At 45.3% G+C, this 7,813-nt stretch overlaps 1 pseudogene; it reads left to right on the forward strand.

The window, feature by feature from the left end:
• Positions 1-6,741: 6,741 nt before the first annotated feature.
• On the forward strand, positions 6,742-6,917 carry LOC120929950 (annotated as a pseudogene).
• Positions 6,918-7,813: the final 896 nt, after the last annotated feature.

Genomic DNA, 7,813 nt, shown 5'->3' on the forward strand with positions numbered 1-7,813 from the left:
CAAACAGAAAATGCTAGCCCACCTGGCTCTCTGTAGCAGTACTTCTGCACGTTATCCTGGTCACCCAGACCAGCGGATTCCTCAACATAGGCGGCTTCACTTCAGCGTCTATAGTTGTGCCTCTTGCAGTTACCAATTTTCTGGCTGTCTCCTACAGCCTCTCTGATTTCTGGAGACCTCCTGTCTCTTACAGGAGCTGTCTCTAACTGGGAGCCATGAGGTCTTAGCACACTCTCATTATAAGGGCTATGCTCACCTGAGCACACACCCTGCTGGTAATCACAAAGTCTGGATACAGGGTTGGAGATCCCGCTCCACCCCAGACACTGTGGAATCTCCAAACTGCAGAGCCCCATGACAAAGTACCAAAAACCTGGAGAAAACTGCACAAGCAGTCTTCTCCAGTCCACATCTACGCTCTGTAGAGTTGCACCCAGCAAGTGTGCATACCCTGTGTCCATTTTAACACTATTTTTATCGGGACAGAGCCTCGCTCTGCCACAGTATCTACTGTATTTACTCGGCGTAACATCATCTTTTATATTTTATTAAATTGGGATATATATGTGTGTTTCTTTGCATTAAAATTCACGAAATTTTATTTTTTCAAATTGAAAAATTGCTGCACAAATACAGTGTGATATAAAAAATTGCAACGGCTGCCATTTTATTCTCTAGTGTCTTTGCTAAATAAATAAATAAATAAATATATATATATATATATATTTATTCTGAGTAATTTTTTTTACCAAAATGATTTTTACGTGTAGGAGAGAAATACCAGAATTGGCACCAGACGTAAAGTGGTTAATGATTAAGGAAACAGGTTTATGTTTGTAAAATATACATTGTGGCCCTCCCACTAAAAAGATTGGAGACCCTGATCTAACTCAACCAGAAACCTTGCTGCGGTGGAATACAAACTCAGATTTCAAACGTGCCTCTTGTTATTTCAGTTCCCAGTAGGACCCCTATACTCCCAGGACAGAAGCATTTTCCATACATCTACAGTATTTTTATTTTATAAGCCTCGGCACGTGTGCTGCCTCAATCTTATCAATATCTTGGTATGGACTTCAGCTCATAAAATATCCGTGCCTTCTTATAGACTTGGACTCATAAAATATTCACTAGAACTGAAAATTCCATCCTGTAGAAGTAGATCCACTGTAATTAAAGAGATTATCTTCCTCTGTTATATTCATCTGGCAATTACACCAGCGTAATGAGCCATAGTCAGGCAACAGTCCATTGATATAACAATATAATTAAGTGTTTTATTTTGAGACGTACTGTAGATGTATAATTGTGCAATTATTTTGCTAAATATATCCAATGAGAGGATTGACCCTCCTGGCCTCTCCAAGGTGAAGAAGATGGAGGGAGATTTCCATTCCAAAAATCCTTTCATATGAAACACAGAAATCGCTTTATTATTTAAATCTGGATGGAACGTCTAGGGAAGTTATGGAATGACTGAGCACATATTAAAGCAGACCTTGCCTTTCAGCAGCTCACTCTGTTGACATATTGAACTACAATGTGAACATGCGCTGGACAAAAATAACCGTTTAAAAACGGGTATCGCTGAAAGGCAGACCGGGATCGGGACTGGTGATAGTTCTACCTGGTTCGCCAGCCAATCCCTAGCATAGGTTCCTCACTTCCTCTGCAGTGATTGGCTGTAGCTGATCCACCTCCTGACTTCTGCTCTGCACCTGCCTGGAGTTAAAAGGTTCAGAGGCGCACTGATGGGAGCACCCCCCCCCCCCATGTAAGGGTGCACGCTGATGGGGACACCCACCAATGTAAGGGTGCACTCTGATGGGGACACCCCCCATGCAAGGGGACACTCAGATGGGGACACCCCCCAATGTAAGGGGGCACTCAGATGGGGACACCCCCCAATGTAAGGGGGCACTCAAATGGGGACAACTTCCAATATAAGGGGGCACTCTGATGGGGACACCCTCCCCCTCGATGTAAGGGGGCACTCTGTGGGGGCACCTCCCGATGTAAGGGGGCACTCAGATGGGGACACCCACCGATGTAAGGGGGCACTCATATAGGGAACCCCCTTGATGTAAGGAGGCCTTTTGATGGGGACACCCCCCTGATGTAAGGGGGCACTCTGATGGGGACACCCCCCTGATGTAAGGGGGCACTCTAATGGGGACACCCCCCTGATGTAAGCGGGCACTCTGATGGAGACACCTGTAAGGAGGCACTGAGTGCTGAGCTATGGAGGGGATGGGAGCTGCTGGCTCAGGCTCTCAGCAGCTCGCTGAGAGGCCAAGCCGTGTGCCGATCCAGGCATGTGGGCGGTGATCTTTTCTGAGCCTTGACCGGTTCTGTGACTTCACCCGCTGTCTGCTGAAAATATGTCACAGGCGTACAAAACAAACTACACTCTTGTGATCCATAGACGTATAGCCAAGTATAACAAGCTTTGGCTGTACTTCTCGTTTAATCCAACTCAACTTACCACATCAGCTCTCATACCTCTTACTGCATGTTTGGCAATAACATTATTAAAGCAGAATTCCACCCATTTTTGAGAGGTGGTCTTAAACGAAGGACCACCTCTCAACACCTCGTGTTTGGATATTTAAATATATATATGTTTTTCTTTCTTACCTTTTTGGAAGTACAGAGTATACTTTCGATCCATCCGGGCCACGGCTCACAACCCACAACGTCATGTTCTCTACTGCGGCAAGATCCCCTGTTGTCTTCTGGGACCTGTTTGTCCCCCAGAAGACAAGCTGGTCATTCACAATGAATGAATTATCGGATAATTTCATTAAAGTGGAGGTTCACCCGAAAAGTTAATTTTTAACCTTAGATTAATGCTCATTTTGTCAAGGGGAATCGGGTCGTTTTTTTAAAATCGAAGCAGTACTTACCGTTTTAGAGAGCGATCTTCTCCGCCGCTTCCGGGTATGGGCTGGGCGTTCCTATTTGATTGACAGGCTTCTGACAGGCTTCCGACGGTCGCATCTATCGCGTCACGATTTTCCGAAAGTAGCCGAACGTCGGTGCGCAGTAGAGCCGCGCCGACCATACCCGGAAGCGGCGGAGAAGATCGCTCTCTAAAACGGTAAGTACGGCTTCGATTTTAAAAAAACTACCCGATTCCCCTAGACAAAATGAACATCAATCTAAGGTTAAAAACATTTTTTCGGGTGAACTCCCGCTTTAACAAAATTAAAAAAATTTGTGAAACAATTCAGCAAAAGAGAACCTCTAGCCACACCCCTTTAAATCAAAAAGGCAATATTAATACAAATATGCCGCAATCAATGAAATCATTGGTACCCTGCGAGACAGTACATCGCCTAATGACATTATTCCCACTAAACTGCTGAAAGAATGTGCCGATATTTTGGCACCTGTAATCACGCACCTCATAAACCAATCATTTAAGGAAGGTATGGTACCGACCTCCCTGAAACAAGGCATAATTAAACCCATTCTAAAAAAAAACACCCTCGACCCCAAAGACCCAAACCATCGTCAACCCATAACAGGCCTAAACGTTTTCTCCAAGGTAATGGAGAAAGCAGTAGTGCAACAGCTTCAACACCATTTAGACACCCACAAACTACTGGACCCACTTCAATCGGGTTTCCGTCCGGGTCACGGGACGGAAACAGCACTTCTCAAAATATGGGATGGCGCTCTTGAAGCAGCAGACGATGGAGAATCTTGTCTTCTCATACTGTTGGACCTGAGTGCGGCTTTTGACACAGTAGATCACAAAATGTTGCTGACTCGCCTAGCAGAAGTAGCTAGAGTGGCAGACTCGGATCTACCCTGGTTCTCCTCTTTCTGGAAAACCGATCACAGATAGTGAAACTAGATCCTTTCACCTCTGAAAAACGTACCGTGTCATGCGGAGTCCCTCAAGCGTCACCCTTGTCGCCGTACTATTCAATATTGATCTCCGCCCTCTCGTCGAAATCATCAGTAACCAGAATTTACTTTACCATTCCTATGCGGATGACACCCAATTCTACTTTCGTATCAGCAGCAAAAAGGATCATTATCTCAGACTAGAGAAATGCCTCACTCTGATAGAGAACTGGATGACGGAGAGTTACCTTAAACTCAATGGATCAAAAACAGAACTTCTTCTGTTCCACGCTAACCGAAAGAGTCTTTCTACAACAACATGGACGCCCCCGCCCATTTTGGGACAAACCATCACCCCTAGCACCAAAGTGAAAAGCCTCGGAGTCACATTTGACTCCGACATGTCAATGGATGCACAAATAGGTTCAGTAGTCAGCGGATCTCACCATCTGCTGTGCCTACTATGGAGACTCATTCCCTTCATCCCAAAAGAAGACACGTGGTGGGAACAATACTGAACTCCAGGCTTGACTATGCAAATGCCCTTTACCTCGGACTTCCAAAATACCAGGTTGCTCGTCTACAAGTCGTTCAGAATACGGCGGCACGAATTGTAACAGGAAAAAAACCCTGGGAATCAATCACTCTCTCCCTCAGGTCCCTCCACTGGTTGCCCGTAAAAGATCAAATCACGTTTAAGGCACTCTGCCTGATGCACAAATGTGTACAAGGAGGTGCGCCCCAATATTTATGTGATAAATTAAAATGCCACAACTAGGGATACCGAGCATTTCCCGAGAACTTGTACTCGGAGGAAATGCTCTGATGCTTCACCCGATACCTGGGCAGTTAGGTATCCGGGGGTGGGGGGAGTTACAAGTCTTCTCCATGCTGTCTTCTCCCCCCTGCTGTCTTCGCCCCCCGTGCTGTCTTCTCCCCCTCCGTGCCGCTCTCCCCGTGCTGTCTTGTCCCCCCGTGCTGTTTTGTCCCCCGTGCTGTCTTGTCCCCCATGATGTCTTGTCCTCCCGTTATGTCTTGTCCCTCTGTGCTGTTTTCTCCCCCTCCGTGCCGCTCTCCCCCATGCCGTCTTCTCCCCCTCCGTGCCGCTCTCCCCCGTGCTGTCTTCTCCCCCTCCGTGCCACTCTTCCCTGTGCTGTCTTCTCCCCCTCCGTGCCGCTCTCCCCCCATGCTGTCTTCTCACCCTCCGTGCCGCTCTCCCCCTGTGCTGTCTTCTCACCCTCCGTGACGCTCTCCCCCTGTGCTGTCATCTCTCCCTCCGTGCCGCTCTCCCCCGTGCTGTCTTCTCCCCCTTCGTGCCATCTTCTCCCCCTCCGTGCCGCTCTCCCCCCATGCTGTCTTCTTTCCCTCCATGCCGCTCTCCCCCCGTGCTGTCTTCTCCCCCTCTGTGCTTCTCTCCCCGTGCTGTCTTACCCCCCCTGTGCCGCTCTCCCCCCTCAATTTGTCAGGATGGAGAGCGGAGGTAGGAGCCGCTAAACCCGGCTCCTACCTTTTCCGAATGGACAGAGTCAGTGATCACTGACTCTGTCCATTCACATAACTGAGCATCGTAACCTGTGTTTACGATGCTTCAGTTTATGAATGGAGAGGAGCTTCTCTCCATTAATTTCAGCTGAGGCTGCAGAGAAAGGGACTGGGGAATCTGTGTCCTTAGTCCCTTTCTCTGTCTTAAAGGGGAGATGTCAGAGGTCTGTTAAGACCCCTGATATCTCACCAAATCCCTCCCAATAATTTAAAAAATAAAATGTAAAAAATATTAATAATAAAAAAAACACACTGACAATCCACTAACCCCCCCCCTCTAAAAAAAAAAAATCACTGTAAAAAAAAGTTAAAAATAAAAATTGTGTAAAAAAAAAAATGCCGCCACTGTCACATGACATTAAAAAAAAGTATTGGTATTCGGTATCGGCGAGTACTTGAAAAAAAGTATCGGTACTTGTACTCGGTCTCAAAAAAGTGGTATAGGGACAACCCTAGCCACAACCCCAATCGTGTTCTCCGATCTACCAACCAAATTTTTCTTCAAATACCCAAGGCCCGATACAAGTACAAAGAAGAACGTAGATTTGCAGTGCAAGGACCTCGTCTATTCTGTGCAGTGCAAGGACCATCTATTCTGAAGGCAAAAAATAGAAGGAAATGGATACCAAGCGCCTTGAGGCGATTCAGTTTGCATGTGTAGCGCTATACAAGTTTTTCACTCACAAAGCATAGCGCGACTCACGCATGTGCAGTAGGAAACTGACAGTAAAAGCGGCAAGCCGCAAAGCAAAGCAGTTATATGCAAATAGTAAAGGTCATTTTTTTATATTCTTGTTATGTAACACTGAAAAAATAACAGACAAAACAAATGTACTGTAAATGAAAAAAAATAAGAGTAAAAAGCAGAAAACCTGCAGAAAAATAACAGGGGGGAAGTTGGAAAGGTAAATACAATCAAACAACACGATTCATTGATTTGCTATCTGTCATTTAACACAGCATTTTATCAACCTGCTGTGTAATATGAAGCAATTACAGGCTGACAGTTTGACAGCATGTAAATTGCCAGTATTATTGGCAGAGGAAACGGTGGCACGGGAAGATCAGTTGAACGTAAGAGATGCATCCTAAAAATGTTGTTGTCTTTTTTCAAACATCTCTTATGTTCATGTAGCGCTACCCCTGCAGGAGCTGCTGGTGATTGTTGGCATCTCCCACCCTGCACAACCAGACATACACATTTTCCAAAACCCACTGTAATCACAAAACAGCCCTTGCAGCTTTGTTTTTGTATTTTATTAGGGGAATTAAACTTGGATAGGGTTGAGTATATTGTGGGATGCCCACTTGATATAACTCAGAACTCTTCAGGGACACAAACTATTCGCTTCTCTGCCTTTTGGCTAAGATCAAGTGTAGTATCTGTTCTTATCAGTTGCCAGGAGGTGGCGCTATGCTAACCATCCCCAGTACACGGCGAGGTGGAAAGGGATTGCGGTGGCAGATGCAAAACCTGCTGGCGTAATGGCGAAAGCCATCCATGGGGATGGAGAACCATTGGGTCTTGGTGGAGGGCCGGGTCCCTGGCCTTCTGGCCTGGATTTGATGCAGTTCCTAACCTTGACAGTTTTTCAGGAGGGAACGTTGACCCCACCCTAATGTTAAGGGGGGGTTAGTTGTTGATATGGCAATCATAGGGATCCACAGACATCTATGTGTACCCGATTCAGGCAAGGAGCAACCCTGATAAGGGTGTTAAAACCAACTGGAGAGAACTCAAAAAACGTATCTTCCACAAATTCGTGTAAAGAGAATAAAAAAATAGGGGGCTCCAATGGTGTAGGTCAAAAGGAGGTTTTAATAATAAAAACCAGCATACATGATAAAAAAAGTGATCACAGTTCATAAATTCTTAAAAGCAATATGGGAAGCAAAATGCAAATCACGACGCGTTTCGTTCCAATACGGACGTCAACAGGGGCATCAACCTGCTCCCCCATATTGCCATATATATATACTAAAACATAGAAGGCAATGATTAGTGGCCAACCAATCGAACAACATTTAATAAAAGAGACAATGTGATTGGACAGAAAATGGTCACATGGTGGGCCCATAATCCACTTCCCGAACAAACGGGCCAATCATTGGAAAGATAAAAAGTCCTTCCTGGTTTAGAATGAATTGATCAGGAAGTGACTAACAATAGCACATGGCAAACAGAAGTCCTTCCTGGTTCAGAATGAATTGAACCAGGAAGTGACTAATAATAGCACATGGCAAACAGCCTATAGAAAGTGGAAAGGACACCACTAAGCACCAAACATATTATGCAGTTACCACATCAATCATAAAAAATAAATAAACCTAATCTAGTTTAGACAAATTATACATATAAAATATTAAAGACCTGCATAGGAACGCTGTATATAAAAAAAGCATAGAAAAATAAGCA

The sequence above is a fragment of the Rana temporaria genome, chromosome 2 (assembly GCF_905171775.1).
Source record: "Rana temporaria chromosome 2, aRanTem1.1, whole genome shotgun sequence".
Lineage (NCBI taxonomy): Eukaryota > Metazoa > Chordata > Amphibia > Anura > Ranidae > Rana > Rana temporaria.